Below are 20,156 nucleotides of genomic sequence, written 5' to 3'. Positions count from 1 at the left end.
CTGAGGTACTTTTTTGCATATATGTACAGATTGGTTGAAATTACTTAAGCCATAGAAAACAGACGGTTAACAATATGTGTGAAGATTTGTAAAATAAGGTATCACAATGAATTTGGTTACTGCATACATGTGAAGGTTGTGTGGATTTTTGGTTAGATGAAAAGGGGGTAGTTTTCTGTATGAGGGTGGCGACTGGTTGAAATCAGGTAAAATAGAAAAATGAGTCGTTTTGCCTTATTAGGTATGAAGACTTTGAAATCAGGTATGTCACAAAGCACATTTTATTAAATTATACATACATACATACGGAATGAGTAAAGCGTCCTCAAAACAACGCAAAACAAATGTTATATATACAAACTTCAACAAACTTCGATCACGAAGTATCCAGGACACTATCCGTTTGTTCAGTATCAGTTTGTGGATCAGGTAGTAGTCTTAAGATTCAGATACGTTGTGATTGGTGACAGATGTAATTTGAACCGAAATAATACTATATTTTTGTTAATGAATCACAGCTATAAAACCCATATCAATACGAACACTCGGTAAACTTTCTACACTCAGAATTCATATGGTTTATCTTGTATTTTAGTATGTAGGTTTTCGTAGAATAATTATTTATTGTTTAATTTGTCAGAAGATGAACCCTATTCATATGGAACTAGCCCACCAAATGGGCCATTGAGTTGAAATTGAAGCTTCCAGATATTATATTCATCAGAAATAAGTAACAGTGACTGAAGATCATAGGGAATACAGAAAGAAGAGATCAGTTATTAGAAAAGGAAATATAATTTAACAAAGTAATAGATAAGAAGATAAACAAATTTTAGTTAAAATACAAGGGGTATATTAGGCAATGTGTTTAAGATTTGAAATACAGTCACTAGTATAAATAACTTAATGAGGTAGACAAAATTGATAAAGCTTCAGGGTTTGGTTGAGGTACGTGAAATAATGAAATGTTTACACTGACCACCTTTTGAGGGGCCTTATCGTAGTTGTTATTCATTTGTATTTAAGATAAGAAATACCAGTCTGCTGTGGGAAGGGAATTTAGCGCATATGGAGAAGGAAATAATATGAGTATAACAGTCATCAAATATGGACATACTGTACACTCTGTGGGCCTTGACAGCTAGTAACTGTAGACTGGATAAGACAAGGACTCTGAGAGACAGGGTAAATACAAACTTGGAGATGGGACTAAGCAAGAACGTTGATAGAAGCATATGCGCATTTTAATTTATTTTTGTCTGTTGATTTCGTTCGTTCAAGTACCAATGAGGAAATTTCCAACGGGTAACTAACTATAAAGAGCATATAAATGCACTCTTATTAACGCGCGTATGATTTTTTTCTACAAGGGCAACACTATAAAATCGAATAATGTGGGAAAAATGATTCTGATAATGGTATACGTTGTCTCCTTGTAATTCATAGAAATCTGGTAATAATGTAACTTACCTTTTCGAGTTTATTTGTTTACCAGCACTGGTAATTGCTATAGAACTATTAACTATTACTATTTCAAATTTGCCGTCCTTTTTGTTATAAGATAGTGCTAGCTTCTTGAGTTCGGGGTTTATAAATCTCTTGGATTTGTTAAGAAATGCTTGAAAAGATCTTTAAGAAATGTATAGTTGTCATAAACAAGGCCACTGAAGATTTTTACTACTTTTAAGCATAGTCATAAGCGCGCCCGAGCGTTTTCCGCTTAAGTCCTGAAATTGGCATTCTGCATAACAGCTGACGTCTTGGAATTCTTCTTAGATATTCTGTAACCTGAACTTTGCACAGCCTCCAGTACATAATACAGAGATATTGTATTTCACCCTGCATCAGTAGCTCGCCTAATGATGCCTTAATACAAACCCATACTGAGCTTTGCAAAGATCAACAAGTAAATGAAGACAGTCACTTCAAAGTCATTCCCTGTATAGGTTTCATTTTATTTTAATGACTCTTTTGGCCTCTTGGTTACCCGCCCTGTTCACACCAGACTCCTGCGGTCTGTTGCCGGTTTCTAAGCAATGATTTGCGGTATTATTTTTCTAGATCCAAGCCCACCTTTTTCCCGTATGGCTTCCAAATTTCATTCAGTTAAGTTCGACCGTAATGATCAGGAAGAGAAAGAATGACACGAATTGAAAATTAACTATGAATTAACCCCTTCATGTTATAAAGCGTTAACTTGTGAGAATAGTGATCGAGATAATCGAACGATACCCTTTAAATCGCTGATTAACACTCAACGATTTAGTTTCCTGAAAAGTATACCCCGTGGAAGCGTCTGAAAAGAAGAATTAACATTAGCCTGATTTGCTTAATACATTATTCTACTTCCATTTCCTTGACCACCCGTTTTCCCTCAATGAAATAATTAAGCCTTGTGGAATGAGTATAATTTACACCCCCCCCCCCTTCCAACCCATACGTGGAAGGCACCGGGATAGCAGCAGCTTGTTAGGCTTGGGACCACAGTACGTACACTGACTACTGGAAACCACACGGTCATTTATACGCTGACGTCGAAATTTGTCATTTCGGAGAAACGACGGGGTGGCAGCAGGGCCTTCTAGAGAAATCTGAGCGGTTAGTTTCTGAAGCAGATGGGGCAGGGTCGTCCCGTTGAAGGCACTCTCGTTACAGGACCTGAAGCCTTCTGATATATTATGGTTGACATGTACAGATGTTACTAGTAATCTTGTGTTTGCTTACAAACGCTTGAGCAGATGTTGTGTCCTATAAAGATGTGATGGAGGGCATGAACGTGCAGATTGATAGAAGAAATTATTGTTTTTATATTTAATTTCCTACATTAATTTTTATCTTGTGCGTATGAGGTACGCCACAAATTTCACGTGCAAGTAACTTTACTAAACATACACATGCGCATTATATATATATATATATATATATATATATATATATATATATATATATATATATATATATATATATATATATATATATATATATATATGTGTTTGTATATTATATATCGTCTGATGTGGAAGTTTTCTTCTCAGGGTTCATTCTTCGTTCAGCAGTTAAACGATGAATGTTTTTCTCCGAGCCCGTATATTTAAGTGTTACTCACACATGCATATAATATATATTATATATATACAATATATATATATATATATATATATACACACATAAATATATATATATATATATACACAAATACACACACACACACACACACACACACACATATATATATATATATATATATATATATATATATATATATATATATATATATATATATATATATATATATATATATATATATATATATTGTGTGTGCACGTATGTATGAGTGTAACTGGTGTAATTTTGACTATTACGCAGAAACCAATGCCATTGATATTGAAAACCTCTTTAGTACGTTAGGAATGCAGTTAAGTTACTTCTAGTGCTTATGGTTTAGCTGTATATTACAGATAAATCCATTTAGGACAAGTGAAATTGTATGGCAAATAATAAATAAAATGGGAGCCATTATACTGTAATATTTGAGTGAGGTGGGAGTTCGAACTGTTAAGTACTAATGAATTGCTGGGTGGTGCATTGCTATGGTCTTTGGCGATAGATGGCGTTGCGAACGCCAACTGCTCAAGTACCCATGTTCAATTGCGTTTACGTTCCCGGGTCTGTTGTCCTTGATTGGAGACATCATCCCACATCAGTTCCAAAGTAGGTGGTGGGGGTACATTCTTGTACGGTTCATCGTGAACCATATTTGTGCTTCAATTATATTAAGTGAACAAGGCTTGCGGTCCGGGTTGTTTTGCGTAAGTGTTTTTACTTCGTACCCTGATGAATCGGAGTGACTGAAATTTTGGCAGAAACATTTTTTATTTGGGTGAGTAACGGCGATTCTTAAGCCGCATTTTTATTTTTAGGGGGTGCTTAAGTCTAACATAAACAGAGCATATAATATTATCTTTGTGTTACGTATATCCGATTAAGTTCTTCTACGTTACGTCGACAGATATTTTACATTTTAACGTAGTTTTTTTGGCTTAGCACAGTATTTGGATCGCTCTATATATTGTTAATACGTAGTTTTTTCTTTCACAATTTGAGTATGTTTCGCATTAAAAGTTTTTTTCCGAAACTTTTAATATGTTAGGATTTGTGCCTCAAGTTTGTTCTCTAACTTCGTACATGCTTATGTATGGAAGTGGTCGACGAAAGCCTTAGTGGAACATGACTGGACGGAACATGATATGATATCCTTAGAAATAAAAGCCTTTCGGTGAACCTCATTCAGTTATTTGGTAAGACTATTGCCGGGAACGTTATTAAGATTGTAATTAAATTTTATTTTTAATTTCATAATTTTGTGTACTGTACCACTACCAAATTCTGTTTACCCTCCACCCCTTCAGGGGCGGTGCCCTTGGAGGGATGGGGGTAGCTCCCTTATAAAACTACTTATGGTGGGTCGAAAGACTTGTCATAAGTTTTTGTGATCTTAATTTTAAATTTAAATCTTCAGTTACCAAGTCAGTCATGAGTTGTTAGCTAGGCTTTGTCCTGCAAGGTTTTGTAAGTTTGAAGACCCGGGGCAAATGTCAGGACAATACTAAAGGCATGTTAACTTGTTAGGCTATGTTGAATGGCCCATATAGTTAATATTTAGGCAGATTTGAATGGTCCAGAGTAACACGGGCCAGTTTGAAGGGCCATACTGGTTTTCGTGAAGGACCCTGGGTGACTTTTTTTAGGCAGGTTTGAAGGACATGGAATAACTTTTTAGGCCTGTTTAAAGGATTCTGAGTAGCTTTTTAGGCTAGTTTTGAAGGTTCCCGGTAAAATGTTTTGGCCATTTTTAAGTGTCGAAGTACCTTCTTGGGTACGATTAAAGAACCCAGAATAACTGGTTAGGTCAGTTGAAAAAAACCAGGGTGCACTTCCAGGTTTAGAATCCCCTGAGTAGTCTTGAGTTCAATACGATAATGAACCATTATTTAATATTTTTACAGTTTTTGGCAAGTAATTTGGTAATATCTTTGCAGGTTGTAGACAGAGCCAACTTTTCAATGAATGGTAATTGAAGGTTAGATTTTTAATGTTTCAGTAGGTTTAAATGTTTAACCAAAAATTCTGGATCGTGACATCCGCTTTGACTAGCTGAGTTATTCATGGTATGTTTTAGTTTTTGTAAGTTAAGTGCCTTTTAGTCATTTCAACCTTGTAACAAAATATTAAGAAATTGCTTTATCCCTCCTTAAGTGTCGCACTTTTTATTGCCTTTTTACAAACATTTACTTAAGTTGCATAGCCAGTAATTAAAAGTAATGCTGCAGATAATCTTTCTCGACTAATGTTGCCGTATACCAGGTTTTTGGATTTTTCAGTTTTAATGTTTTCAGGAAACTTTGGAAATACGAATCCTCATTGAATTTGAGGAATGGCATTCGTAGACTTTGAAGGAGTTCTTTGCTTAAATTTGGTTGTCTTTAGAGTAATTGGAGGTTCAGTTAACGATGCCTGAGTAGTCGCAAGATTTTGAAAGTGAAATGTTTAAATTTGCCGCCCAAGATAAGGATTTGTGTGAATTGCTTGACTGTTATTTTAAGGAGGTGGCAGTGGTTTTGGTAAAATTGAGATTAAAGTCAAAGGTGAATTACTTTGATTTTGACATGCACTAGGCTTTTTTTATATATATAATTAAAGTTCTTGGAAAGAAACTTAAAATATGGTTTTGTTTTAGTGGTTGTACCGGATAGGTGCCATACAAAGAATATTCTGCCGCTATTTCTTTTCATTGCATGTTAATTTCAGTGATGGGTTTTTACCTAGACGTGTTTGGAAGCTTAATTTTGTCCTTGTCAGGAAAGTTCTCCAACAATCCGTCAACGGTTAGTAATACTGGAACGTAACGACTGTTAACCGTGATGTAGATGCTGCCGGAGTTTTATTTTGTATGCGTGCCAGTGATTTGTTCTGAAATAAGTTTGACTTTGGTATTGAAAAGTTATTTAATTGTTAGCTTTCATCAGTAGTTCGTCGTGAATGAATTGCTGAAAAACCATTTTTGAATGTCAAGTACTGAAGGTTTTTTAACTTACAAGATTCCTTTTATTTTTATTTTTTTACAAGTTTTCACAATGGTGAAGATCTAAAAATTTTTGTGATTGTGTTAATTTTGAAAACAATGTACATGATGGGGAATTGTTGAATTTCTTTACCCTTGAAAGTAGATCCTTTGTCTTTGCGGATGGTTTGTGATCAGTCGTAACAGGGTGAAAAGACTTGAAGTGGAAAGTTCGCCCATCTGGTAGAAAGAATTCTGGTTAAAATATTCCTTGGTTGGTTGACGGTTTATTTGAAAGGACCTGTTTTTCTTTTTTTTTTGTGTTGAATTGGAAAGCTGTAAGATGGGAGAAACTAATTGGATTTAAGTCTTTTTGTTTACTTTGGTTACTTAATCTTACGTAATAGGAAATTTGGTGAAAGTAGAATTGACTAATGGATGTTAATACAAAGAAAATGGATAAAGTAGTAAAAGTTGTAAGACTGATGCTATTTCGGATTACAAAGTATTCTACGAAAAAATCAACCTTGATAAAAATTACTCTTAACAGTAAAGGAGGAATTGTGGCAACGTTCTAGAATAAGGAAGAGTAAACGAGTACTTGCATAGACGAAGAAATAAGCATCTGTATTTAGTGGCTGAAGTATAAATTTACAAAACAAGCATGGTTCGGTTAAACAAGTGTTAAGTTACTGTCCTTATTCAGTGAATGCAACAAGCAAAATTATAGCTTCAAGTTGGTAAGGGAAGGAATGAACTGAGATAAAAAATGCTTGGTTAACATGCAAAACGAACTAAAGCAAGCACTGCAGATTCAAGTGTATTCCTTGGAGGAAAACCTTTTCCAAAATATTTAACTAGTAAATTGGGGAAATCTTCAGATTCATATAATCTTAACGCAGCTTCACATTTGCGAAAATTACGGTAGCTTGGTGAACAGTTAAGTTATTTAGGCAGTTGTGATTGTTAGTTAATAAATCACAATAACCGATTAGTGTCCGTAAAGTGCAGAAAAAAATTAGAAAGTGCATGTCCTAATTTTCATCACAGCGTGCATTTTGTTTCATAATACTAGATACAGAGTTCCTCTATACTTTCTTGTGTACTTGAATGATGGTACATGCGCGTAAGGTTTGTTTGGTATACAGTCATTCTCTCTCTCTCTCTCTCTCTCTCTCTCTCTCTCTCTCTCTCTCTCTCTCTCTCTCTCTCTCTCTTTCTAGTTCTTCGTTGGAGGGGTGGGTAAAGCTGTCGCCTAGCACGCTGTTGGCCCAGCGTTCGACTCTCCTACCGGCTAATGAAGAATTAGAGGAATGTATTTCTGGTGATAGAAATTCATTTCTCGTCATAATGTGGTTCGGATCACACAATAATCTGTTGGTCCCGTTGCTAGGTAACCAGTTGGTTCTTAGCCACGTAAAATAAATATAATCCTTCGGGCCAGCCCTAGGAGAGCTGTTAATCAGCTCAGTGGTCTGGTTAAACTAAGATATACTTAAGTCTTCTCTCTCTCTCTCTCTCTCTCTCTCTCTCTCTCTCTCTCTCTCTCTCTCTCTCTCTCTCTCTCTCATATGCTTATGGGAAAAAATCTGTTCGAACAGCGTTTTCTTAGCCTACTGATCTTGGAGTGTTTGGTAACTTCAATATATTCATGATATAAGGGGTTTCTTATTCCCCTTGTCTATACTGTTAAGTAATTGTGGTACTAGCTAATCGTATGTTCATCGAGGCGACAACCACACTTCTGGACACAAAGGTATCTCCTGAAGGCTTGAAAAGATTTGTTCGTAAGTATGAGGTGGATATTGAAGAATCTGGGCTGCGGAGTGAGAATAGACCAAAGGAAACAGTGATGAAAGCAGAAAACAATGCCGAGAAGGCCCAAGAGGCGCTGCAAAGAACGTAGTTGCAATGTACAGTAAGCTACGTAAGGCGTATCGTATGTGATACCCGTGGTAGGGTTTGTAATTGCTTAAAACTGCATGGTTGTCTGACCGTCTCCCCCACAGTATTACCCGCATTAGTTTGCCTATGTAAACCAAACCTTAAGTAGTTTTGGGTAGTCTATGGAATTCCTCGTGATAGCCATTTTATTGGATATGGAGAGTGAAAAGTGAGTAAGTTATCACTTTGAAGTGGACTCTGTATACAAGCACGACTACGTCACTGTGTTTCCTTTCATCGTAAAGTTATATTCGGCTATATAGCAACAAATATTGCTGGAAAATGGCAGAGGTGTAAAATCTGCAAGAAGATGCATTAGGGAACAGGGACGGTTAGAGCTGGAAGAACAATTTGCAAGTAAGAGGTAGAGATGGTGCGGAAAGATTTAACTGGCCTTGATAATTGCCCTCAGAACTAGTTTCTTGCGTAGCTGTTCGTTGATAATTAGTATGGGAATACGTTATAAAGTTACAAGTCTTTCTTGCCTTTGTGATGAGGTTAAATACCCCACAATTTGTAGAAGTGTTTTTCCTTTTGTGACCCAATTGTGGAGTGAACTTCATGTGTAGTTGAATCATTGAGACTTAAAGCGGTTCAAGCTTGGTGCGAATGCTTTTTGTTGAGTCAGTCATAATTCTCACTTATTTCGTTATTTTATTCGTACTCTGTTTTTCATTAAATCATTTTTATAGTTATTCAGCTCTTCTCAATTTCATTTTTGTAATGGGCTGTTTTCCTTGTTGGGCCTTTGGTTTTATAGCATTTTGGTTTTACTTCTATGATTGCAGTTTGCCTTGTAATATTACCATGAGTTTCTACTTCCTGAGAGCGTCATAAACCACTTCAGGAAATCAGGATATCGTAGAGTACAGTATCACCTGCACATACAATGCATGAATGACGATGCATACTGCGCTGAAGTATTATTGTTCTGCACTTTTTAAGCGCAAGGTTACCAAGCTGTTTCAGAGAAAAATATGGAACACTTAATATTTGTAGAGACAGCAAAATATATTTGCAGTAAAAATCTCAAAATAAAGATGGGCGGAACAGTCATCCTTACTGTTTCAGGATCATTCTACTTATCTGAAATGTTTAATTCAAATAATCATGATTGTGATCGCTGTCTTAAAAAAAAAAAACTCAAATGAATCTTTAATCCAGAATAACAATTTTAGCCCTGCGGATTTGAAGTTCAGTCGATTCCTTCCTGGTTTGGATGCACATGGAGCTTACATAAGAGCTTTTCGTTATAAAACTGGTCAGTCGGTCAAAAAAATTTTTTTTTCCGAACAAAACAATTCATATGAAGTGAAGGAGTTTTTCCAAGTTGAAAAGTTTGTTTCTTGAGCCAATCCATATTTGTAAAACGAAGATAAAATGGTATTCACAATAACGCAGAGAGGTGTATGTATATATATACATATACACATATATATACACACATATATATATACATATATATACATATATATACATATATACATACAGGCATGTAGCCAACGATGTTTCATGGTCAAGCAAGCGTTCCGAGAGATGTCTGAAAAGATTTTTTTCGTGTTTTCCATCGTAACGGATTCTCGGGATAGTGATGCGATCAAGGTGAATGTAGTGTGTAATTTTCAATACAATGATAATACTCACCTGTATGCATAGCTAGACTTACTGAGTTATCTTCATGGATGTAACTCCACCCACCACCCTTAAAGTGTAAAACCACCTTACACTGGTAGTACTTAGCGATAAAATATACAAGGATAGGCCGGTGCGTTGCTTTTGTACATGCAAACTTGCTAAGGCAGTGTGTCGATTTACGTTGTCGTAAATAGTGTTATCCTTAGCTTCCTTGCTCAAATTAACAATAGAACGACTGAGAGAGCAACCCTGAGGTACTAAATGGTAACGTATGTAAGTGTATCTTTATTATCTTTTCCAACACACAAAAACTCGCTCAGGCTTTCAGGTCAACAGTCACGTTAGCTTTTACAAAATAAAAGATGGTAAATTAGGTATAAACATTTAAACTTTTAGATGAAATATTAATGCGACAGTCAACCTCAGTGTTGAGGAATTATTTTGTCGTTAGAGTTTGTATAAAATGATTGTTAAAATCTGCTGTCATGTGTTCCTGTATCCGTCTTTGAAGATAGACTTTCACAGTTGCTGTGATTATCATAATTTCTCCCATAATAGGCAGTCATTAATTTGGAACAAGGTTAATAGCCAGTTAAATCGTATAGCAAACTGCCGTAGAGTAGAATGGCCTCATACAAGAGGAAAAATGGAGTGAAACTATATTACGGTATACATATACATAGAAGGAAAAGCTTCTGATCAGTAGATCAGTGGTGAATAGGTGATTGACCCTTCAAAGGAACTCTAGAGCTGTATTTATGGTTCAAGCAGTCTTGATTTACTACGCCATTACGGTGTTTGGTAATTGTTTGTTTTGACGCTCATAAAACTTCTCAATTCCTTTTCGGTTATTTTAGGGCATTTAGTTTTAGCGTTTGTACAGTCAGAATTGCCATACTGGAAAATTTGTTACCTTAGTAGTATCGGTTTCAGGACGCTAGACAGTTTAGGTTCCTTGTTTCTTATAATTATATGATCTGTGGAATATGCAGTTTTCCAGTCAAGCTTCAGAAGTTTTCCGTTAAGAAATAAAAGTGAACGAAGCTTAAAGGGAAAATAAGTGTACGGGAGAGTTGCAGATTTAATGGTAATTATTTTCAGTTCGTTAGTTCACCTTCCAGTCCAACCAAGCTTCACTTTTAAAAACCCTATGGAGAGAAATGGATTTTTTTTATTTCTTTAGTTGAAAGCCCAGCTTTAGTTGAGTCCGGATTGTAGAAGTGAGGGAGTATTTTTTTAGTAAAATATTCAGTAACTCCTTTCTTAGTTATATTTTTTAATGAGTTGTTTGTGCGAATGTACACTAGATTTGGAGACAATGTTCCTGGGAGGGGATTACTCATTGTTTCATATGATTCCATATGAAATTATAATAAAAAAAAAATAGAATGGAATATTTTGGCTTGGAGCAAATCTGTAGCTGCAACATGCGTACACGTCAGGTTTTAAATACTGTAGCAGTAAGAAGAACGACCTTGTTTCTGTGCAAATATAAATAGTTGTAAGCCAAAGCCAAGTAAATTTCCATGTATACTACATGATTTCAAATAGTATCAGTGGGAAAACATTAGTGAGCCCTTTTTAGTTTCTGTAAAAGAAAACTGTTGTGCCGGCTTTGTCTGTCCGTTCGCACTTTTTCTGTCCGCCCTTAGATCTTAATGGCTACTGAGGCTAGCGGACTGCAAATTGGTATGTTGATCATCCACTCTCCACTCATCAAACATACCAAATTGCAGCCCTCTAGCCTTAGTAGTTTTTATTTTATTTAAGGTTAAAGTTAGCCATAATCATGCTTCTGGCAACTATATAGGATAGGCCACCACCTGGCCGTGGTTAAAGTTTCATGGGCCGCTGGTCATACAGCGTTATACCGAGACCACCGAAATATAGATCCATTTTCGATGGCCTTGATTATACGCTGTAGCGGCTGTACAGAAAACTCGGTTGCGCTGAAGAAACTTCTGCACATATTTTTGTTTTCTTTTTACAAAGCATATTTGCATATAAAAATCTGTATATACTTCTGAGGGTACTATGTTGAGTAGTGATATTCTTTCTTTTTAGCGCCAAGTATTAGGATTCTCGTTTTTATTTGTTCCCGACTTTTACAATCTTTCATCCTCCAAGAGGGAGATATTTTGCTTCCGTTAATGTCCCTTCAATCATTCTTCCCTTTTCCCTCATTTATTTTGCTTTGTTGTGTTGTGATGTTGGCTGGAGCTGGATATTAGTTTTTCCAGTTTCATTGGCTTCAAACGCTTTGTATGTATGTATGTATATATATATATATATATATATATATATATATATATATATATATATATATACATACTGATGTATATATTATATTGTATATGTACTTATATATGTGTAATTTATATGTATATATATACATATATATATACATATATATATATACATATATATATATATATATATATATATATATATATATATATATATATATATATATATATATATATATATATATATATATATATATATATATATATATATATATATATAATTGCTCTGTGCTTTTGAGCGTAATTTAAAGTGAGGGGTTAACCCTGGAATGACAAAATTTAGCTTGAAAGATATCTACGAAAAATACTGAATAATTGTCAGTGATAGGAATTAGCTGTGCACACATTTAGCAAGACAGGTTTTAAATATTTCTCACGTAAAAAGAAAAATAAGAAAAATAATTCAAACTATTTTTGTGTTATTGCCTGAAGGTTAACACCTATTAAGGATACAAACTTCAAGGGCATAGTCTGTTATTTAAGTCAGTTATTTTCATATAACCCAGATTTTTCAACCTAAAAATTTTTAATGAAAAATAATTTTATTACGTGTCAAGTTTATTAATTCAATTCCGAGAAGTAGTGAAAGGTATAGTCTTAGAATATGTTCAACGTCTTTCAGATACTCGTACTTGGTGCTGAAAGGTCACAAAATGTGTGATAGCATGAATATATTCTTTTTGGGAGAACAACTAAAAGCATAGTGTTGGGTGTAACCCTATAATTTGTTTTAAATATAGCAATTCGTAGTGATTTATTTGTATGGGCCGCAGGTGTTGGCGCTTGTTTGTCCGATTAGCATAGTAACCCTATCTTCAGTTGACCGAAGCTAGAAATCTCATTTTCTGTCATGTAAGCATGCTAATAAAGAAAACTTTATGAAGGCTCTAACTATTATAATTGGTTTTCCCCTTTATATCCATGGCATCCGTCTCCTTTGCCAGAACAAGAATTTTACGGGTAAAGTTTTTTTAATATGCTTCTGTACGAAAATCTTAGCTATTAATGCTCCTGTGAAATGTGTAGAAAGAGAGAAATGTCTTGAATGTTTTGCAGTTTACTAGTGTTAATACTGTAGATAGGTATTTGCATAGAAAATGGTCGATCCAGTGTTACTGGTACTATGTAGTCCTTGGTGCAGAAGATAAAAGGCATAGGAGAGAATTCATTTCAAGTTTAACTTCACAGAACAAGGTTTTTACTCAATAATGACAATGATGATGATAAAGATTTCCATTCTGCAGTCAGTGGCGCAATTTACAGAAAAACTATGCCCCAAAACTACTGTTCTTTCGTTCAAAAAACGTTTGGAGTTTCGATTGGTTTAGATTTGCATGTAAAGCGTTGCAAAATCCAGTGGAATTTAAAACTGTGCTTTGGGCTAGCGTGTTATTTTTCAAAAAGTGATTTAAGTGATAATATTGAAATACAGTATTTTGTGTATTTACCGTAAAGTGAAGCTAGTATATTTGAATTAATGCCTACATAATTGTACCATCCGGCTCATGTCATTCAGTAAAAGCTAGAATTAACTCTGGTGGAGGATAGAAAATAAGTGAATGACAAACGATTTGGATAAAAGTTGAACTTAAAATTGTGGGAAATAGCAGAAAGATACATACAAAAGAATTTACTCGTTATCCTGATAAAACAAGCAACACTAGTTTTCATGTTGGATATCACCTCCTATAAGATTAACTAACATAGACACGTCTAACGTAGCGTTTTTAACTTTAATTAACTTCATCTAGGCACGTGGTCCCAATACTTAGGCCCTGTAAGGGTTAAGTGCTATCAGTGCACCTCAAGAGGTGCAAACCCTTCCATTCTTGTTGCTGTACCTCCGTTCATATTGTCTTTATTCCATCTTTCTTTCCACCCTCTCCTAACAACTGTTTCAAAGTGCAACTGCGAGGTTTTCTCCTTTTACACCTTTAAGACCTTTTTACTCTCCTTCAAAAGAAGGCATCGTGCTTACCCCATACAAAAATGGGAATAAAAGCACGTTAAAAGAAGAAGAAGAAGAAGACGACTCTCGGTATCCCTCATAGGTCGCAGCGCTTGGCTTTAGGCCTAAATTCTGTATCCCATTCCATTCCAGTACTTATCCAGATGCTTTGAATCCATGCCACTACCACGAAGTATTAACGCTGAACCCCCTGCAGTGAGATGAATGTTAAAAGTAGCATAGCTTTTATTCATGCTGAGAATGAAGTGCAAGGTTTTGTGCGTTTACACATGTATGAATGTATTTTTGTCTGTGCACGGGTGACTTTTTCATATTCATAAGAATTAAGCACACATCATTTAATATCCAATCCACTATGGTTCGGGAATAACCACATCCAGTGGGAATTATGAGTGATAAGCGCTTCTCCACCGACCGGATTCGAACCGCTGCAGGGTTAAAAAAAAAAGGTAATTATATCTTAGTTTAACCATACCACTGAGCTGATTAACAGCTCTCCTAGGGCTGGCCCGAAGGATTAGATTTATTTTTACGTGGCTAAGAACCAATTGGTTACCTAGCAACGGGACCTACAGCCTATTTTGGAATCCGAACCACATTATAGCGAGAAATGAATTTCTATCACCAGAAACAAATTCCTCTTGTTCTTCACTGGCCGGTCGGAGATTCGAACTCGCGACCAACAGAGTGGTATCTGAGAACGGAACCCGCTCACCCAGCGAGGAACTTGCAGGGTTAAAAAAAAATATCAGACTGCAAATTTGACCATTTGATGATTGGGTATAAGTTGTTCCCGAGATTTAGTGAGCTGAATATTCCGGTTTTCAGATAGTATTTGGAATGCGGTAGCTGGCTGCGCACCCTACCCTACAGAAGTCCAAGGGCATTTCTCGTCATAATGTGGTTCGGATTCCACAATAATCTGTAGGTCCCGTTGCTAGGTAACCAGTAGGTTCTTAGCCACGTAAAAGTAAGTCTAATCCTTCGGGCCAGCCCTAGGAGAGCTGTTAATCAGCTCAGTGGTCTGGTTAAACCAAGATATACTTATGCGATGAAGGCGTTTGGCTTTTTTTTTTTTTTTGGTGGTCACCCATCCAAGTGATGACCAGGCTTATTATCGTTTATAACTTCACTGCTCCCACGACCCATTATATGTAGTATACATATATGTGTACAGATTACACACACACACACACACTATATATATATATATACTTTATATGTATACATTATATATTTAATGTATAATATAAATACAAATATTTATATTAAATGGTGGTCACCCATCCAAGTGATGACCAGGCTTCTTATTGCTTAACTTCACTGTTCCTACGACCCATGATTTGATATATATATTTTATATACATGTATTTAATATATCCATATAGGCTATATATATATATATATATATATATATATATATATATATATATATATACACATTAAAATATATATATATATATATATATATATATATATATATATATATATATATATATATATATATATATATATATATATATATTTATTAAATGGTGGTCACCCACCCAGTGATGACCAGGCGTATTATTGCTTAACTTCACTGTTCCTACGACCCATGATTTGGTATATATATTTTATATACATGTATATAATATATCTATATAGGCTATAATATATATATATATATATATATATATATATTATAATGTATATATATATTTAATTGTGGTCACCCATCTAGGTGATGACCAGGCCTATTGTTGCTTAAATTCCCTGTTCCTGTGACCCATGATATATTTATTTATATATATATATATATATATATATATATATATATATATATATATATATATATATATATATATATATATATATATTGTGTGTGTGTACTTTATATACAACTGTCCCGGGAATAACAGCATGGCATAAAACATATGAAATATGAACATGAAATGTAAGGTCAAGAGGAAATCGTTTTATACGTAATACACAAAGAGAACAACAGTGCATGGCTGAAGAAAAAAACATTTGTATTAGCACTTGGAGCAAATCATTAGTACAACCTTCGTGGTCTGGTTGCATGTCTTAATTGCTACCTGGATAGAATTTTAATTAGTTCTTAACTCGTAAATGATTAACTCTGATCAAACAAAAAATTGCAATAAAGTATAATGATGCTTAATGCGTTGAACAGTTACGGCAGTTTCCGACATGGATTATTTATGGTCAGTGCCTCCCAACTTTCTCTGTATTTTTAAATATCTGTAATTGATTTATCTGAAACAAAGGTCTTCTGTTATATTCACTTTCTTTTAGTATATGACGATAGCTAAAGATTTATGTGGCCATTTACTTAATTTTAGATGATTTATTGTAATTATTAGGTAAAACGCTTGTTACGCAATGTAGCTGTAATGCCTATATTAACATTCTGTAGGAGATACTGTGCGTTGTTACAATTATATTAAAATCTTGAGAATTCAGAGCTCAGCGTTGAACGAAGGTGCCATTAAACCTTTGAATTTTATTTTTTGTTCGGTTTGATTTTACTCAATAGACATAGCCATGCTCAAAGCACGCAGAATAAAAAAAAATGTCGTTGATACAATTATTTTTAAATACGGCAACGTTTTTCTTTGAATAATGAAATTAGGGTATCATGTATTGTATGAATGACTCAGTTTTGTTTCCTAATTTCCTCCCTAACTTTAATTTCCTCAAGTTTAAATATGTAAGAAACGGTCCTTCTCTTGTGGTTGTGCGTGCACGTAAGGAGAGAGAGAGAGAGAGAGAGAGAGAGAGAGAGAGAGAGAGAGAGAGAGAGAGAGAGAATCAGTACCGCAGACTCTGCCCACACTTGGAATTTGTTACAGTAATGAGGTGACTGACAGATCTGACTGCTATGAGAGTTCCTGTTCAGGAAACAATTATTTTTGCCGGAAAGGGCCCATTGCTCATTTATTCTAATTATTTGTGAAAGCTTCCTATATACTTGAGAAAGAGAGCATTGCATAATAGTTCCCAGAAGTGTCGAAAGACAGTGCAGTAATTATGTTTGGAATCAATAATAGCGATTGAAAATTGTGATCGAATCATTTGATTGCATTCTTTCATGCGGATGTCTCTGAGTTGCTTTGTCGCTAGTTATTACGTTATTTCCTTTAAGGATGTAAACATAGCTGTATGAATATTAAGAAAAACATTGGCAGAAAAAAATTAGAATGTTGCATGTACTAGAAAAATATTGAATGTTGAAAAATCATAGAAAATACAGTTCTGAAAATAATACATGAGATGTTAAAACTGATACATAGTAATCTTGATGCGTTGCAAGCACCACAAAGAAAATGAGATGAAATGGAAGATATGACCTGAAATACTGTGAAAAGTTCACACTTGGTGGGAAGTGATATTTCTGTCCTTCGCGACTCTTAAGATGTTTTGCGTTACTTGATGTTGTACAGATGCTCTTCATTACGTTATTGTGCAGACAAACAAATGTAGAGACATGAATATTCTTATTAAAGGAAATCACTCTGGAGAAGCAATGAAGCTTCTATAAACACATGTAGACACGGTATATGAACACCGCTCTGTTGGCGAATTTGTTAGAAAAAGAAATACAGAAAATTTGGGTACCATCTTAAGAATTAGTCCCAGCAGGGGGTAGTGGCGTCAGTGCACCTCACGTGATGCACTGTTAGCATAACATAAGGTTCTTTGCAGCGTCCATTCGGCCCCTAGCTGCAACCTCTTTCATTCCTTTTACTGTACCTCCATTCATATTCTCTTTCTTCCATGTGGCTTTCCACCCTCTAACAATTGTTTCATAGTTCTCATAGTTCAACTTAGAGGGTTTCCTATTGTTACGTCTTTCAAACTAACTTACTGTTAATTTCCCTTTCAGCGCTGAAAGACCTCATAGGTCCCAGCGCTTGGCCTTTGGCCTAAATTCTATACTCCTTCCGTCCTTGAGAATTAGAGTAAGTCGAATAAAAACATCAAAGTTTTGACTTCGTGTAACTTATTGAAACAGTACAGGTGGAACAGTTGTTTTTGTTCATTTACATCAGACGTAGACTTGTTAAAATTTAATTGCAATATCTGATTCTGTTTCTCTCATTAATAATTACGGGTTGACTTAGTATAAACAGCTTACACATGTCACATTCCTCTTTCAGGAAATGAATGAAATATTAAGCAAAAACCAAAATGTTACTTCGGATTGCTATATTAAGGTATACGCAGTGATGACCGCAAAGGTATGTACTTCGAATATAACGACTATTCACGAACAATTTCGTACAAAAATAATTTAAAAGAGGAAGAATGCATATCTTCCTAGTTATATTTTTTTCAGTCACAGAATTATTGATGGTCTTCCAACACGCGGTCCTGAGTTAATTTCGGCGATAAGAGATACAGTTAATTTCCTGTCTACTGTATATCGGTGATAAGTAAGAGATACTAAATTTCTGTTACATTTCCCGAGCCACGATATTGAAAGTAAGGAATTGTTTGTTCTGTAATTCTTTAGCTATTCATGATGACCCAGAATAGCACCTGGAATGATTGAATTTAGCTTCACGCGATACGATTCAGTGTTATGAGTTACTTGCGCATGAGAGAGAGAGAGAGCTTCACAGCATAAGACCTCGCCGTGTGCGCACCTCAAGTTACCAGTGATCGGGGTAACATTGAAGACAATACGCGCATCATTGGCAAATATGACCAGAGAGCTTGCGTCATGGCTTTTGTAACTCAAGGATGATGATGATGACGGTGGTGCCGATGTGGCGTTGGTGATTAACTTAAGCTAGAAAGTTTTGGAGGTAAAAGCGTGGTGCTGTATAGCAGTTTTACGCACAAACAGATGACTAAATAAAGGTGAGGTAGATTGGCTCTCAGAGAGGATGTTGATCTGTCAAACAAAAGGGCAGCTAATTTTTTATTACATTCGGTAATTCGTGCTGAATCGGTTTTAAATCGGCGAAATTGTTAAAACGTAATTAAATAGACACGTCTGGTACATAAGCATGTTTGGCAATGTTGCTATGAATAAGAAAATAGAAGCAATACCCCAAAAGTACGCCATAAAATGTAATATCAAAACGTCGAAAATCATACATGAGGACTACCACCACCGGTACACATTTTTTATACTACTGAACTGCTACTACTGTTAAGGTTGGCGCTAATAATACCTTTAGTAGCCTACTCCCGGGAAAATTAAAAACAAAACAATGCGCCGAAGTTCGGCGCAATCAGGTTTTCTGTACAACCGCTGCAGGGTATAATCAAGGCCACCGAAAATGTATCTATCTTTCGGTGGTCCCGGTATAATGCTGTATGAGCCGCGGCTTATGAAACTTTAACCACGGGTCGGTGGTGGCCTATCCTATCCAGTAGCCAGAAACGCGATTATGGTTAACTTTAATATAAAATAAAACCACCTGTGGCTAGAAGGCTGCAATTTGGTATGTTTGATGATTGGAGGGTGGATGATCAACATACCAATTTGCAGCCCTCTAGCCTCAGTAGTTTTTAAGATCTGAGGCGGCGGACGGACAGACAAAGCCGGCACAATAGTTTTCTTTTACAGAAAACTAAAAAAAAAAAAGAAAGGCGACGAGAATAATGATGATATCAGTAACTGGAAAAACCTCCGAGCGAGAAACATGAAGCAACGACAAAATGAACCAATAACCATATTGAAAGTTCCGCAGCTCGAGAAACCTCGAAGAAAATTCAGGGTGTTTTTAATGACCGAACCGCCACCGGTGCCGAAGGAGAGGAAACAGAAGAGCAGAGGGATGGGCGTGGCACCCACAGAAAATCTCGGGAAAGGAGAACTCACGCACGTCGTCAAGTACTTTGTTGAGGGTTTGTTATGCAAAATCGCCACTTTCAAGGAGTAGCGGCGCGCCAGTAAGCGGGAAGCGTTCGTATACAAGAGAATGTCAAGCAGTTCCCGATGCTGATGCAATGTTGCCGTTTGCAGTGCTAGCGAAAATAACTGTAGTCTTGTCATTTCTGCACATTTTTTTTTAGAACAATATCCTTCAGTGGCAAAGCATTTTCAGAGTTGAGTCCGTTCAAAGTATTATTATTATTATTATTATTATTATTATTATTATTATTATTATTATTATTATTATTATTATTATTATTATTGATCTGTAACTCGACATTTTTCTCTCGGAGGAACTGTTGTAATTTTTTGCACTTCCTTTTTTTTATTTTTTTTACATTTTGAATG

General features: G+C 35.5%; 1 protein-coding gene across 4 annotated transcripts in view; it reads left to right on the top strand.

Annotated features, from left to right (window-relative positions):
• Positions 1-20,156, top strand: part of LOC136841773 (cuticle protein 19-like) — a 414,507-nt gene that overhangs the window by 48,009 nt on the left and 346,342 nt on the right. The window contains exon 1 of one of the 4 annotated variants that reach the window (XM_067109258.1): positions 3,724-3,880. The exons of 2 other annotated variants lie outside the window; for them this stretch is intronic. The gene's annotated coding sequence lies outside the window, so the exon portion shown is untranslated. Of the gene's footprint in view, positions 1-3,723; positions 3,881-20,156 lie in introns of those variants that run through there. One more of the 4 variants, XM_067109365.1, reaches the window with a different exon arrangement.

Source organism: Macrobrachium rosenbergii, chromosome 1, assembly GCF_040412425.1.
Source record: "Macrobrachium rosenbergii isolate ZJJX-2024 chromosome 1, ASM4041242v1, whole genome shotgun sequence".
NCBI classification, from domain to species: Eukaryota; Metazoa; Arthropoda; class Malacostraca; order Decapoda; family Palaemonidae; genus Macrobrachium; species Macrobrachium rosenbergii.
This window is presented reverse-complemented; position numbering and strand designations above follow the sequence as displayed.